This window comes from Dipodomys ordii, unplaced genomic scaffold (assembly GCF_000151885.1).
Source record: "Dipodomys ordii isolate 6190 unplaced genomic scaffold, Dord_2.0 Scaffold432, whole genome shotgun sequence".
In the NCBI taxonomy this organism is placed as follows: domain Eukaryota; kingdom Metazoa; phylum Chordata; class Mammalia; order Rodentia; family Heteromyidae; genus Dipodomys; species Dipodomys ordii.
The window spans coordinates 34300-35366 of NW_012267648.1; positions in this window are offsets into that span (position 1 = coordinate 34300).

Sequence of the window (1067 nt, forward strand, 5' to 3'; positions counted from 1 at the left end):
TTTTTTTCTTTCATTTGATTGTTTCTAACACATTTATAAGATTATTCCTTTGTTGCTTTGTATGTCTCTCCCCCACAGTATAACCCCTGCTTTCACTGTATTTGATGTCGGTATAATTTGTGGAGGGGAAGGGGAAAAACTAACCAATCAAATAGGGATACAGGTGGACCCATTGCAACAATGAGATGTACAAGTCGTTATGTCAAAAATGAAATTTATGACTTTCATGGAGGGGGTGTGTAGGGGGAAGAATTGGGTGGGGAGCTGGGAAGAGGATGGGAAGGGATGGGAAGGGGAAACAAAGGAGGAGGCTACAATGCTTGATAAGAAATGTACTCATTATCTTGCCTCTATAATTGTAACTCCTCTGTACAGTATTTTCACACAAAAAAGATCTTAACATTGTCAAAAGGTATAATTAAACTATAGAAAGATAGGCCAAAAAAATTCCCAATCCAGTGACTACTCAATCTGTAGAAGTGAATCCATCATTATAGTACTGGCAAGCATTAAGTTCATTATTCTTTCTTTGAGGACAGTAACTTCACACATTTCCAATCTAATTGTCTGTTAATACACATATATTAGCATATGGACAGGCACTACTAACATTTCGATGTGCCTTTTCCACAAAGTCTGTGTAAGAATGATTTTCATCTGTGGACCCCTGTGTGTCTATGCTAAGCGGTAGAAGACCTCAAATGTCAGTGACTTGTGGAAAGTACTTAGAACACTGAAAGTGCTGCCTTTTGGAGGGTTTAATTAGTAAGTCAGATCTCTTAAGAGTCAATTGCTATGACATGAAGACAACCAAATAATCTGCCTCTTCAACATTTGACTTTCTAATAACACACCATGTCCTGATACAGACATGACAGCCCTCACCTGAGAACAGACAAATAAGGACACTGCACCTAGGACTTTCTAACTCAAAGTGTGGATTAACCAAAACTGTTCTTTGTACAGTGCTCAGGTACTTTGTTATAAAAACTGGGAATGAGCTAATGAAGGTATGTGTATGTGTGTATGCACATGCATGTATATGCAGTTGCACATCTGTGTGTGTT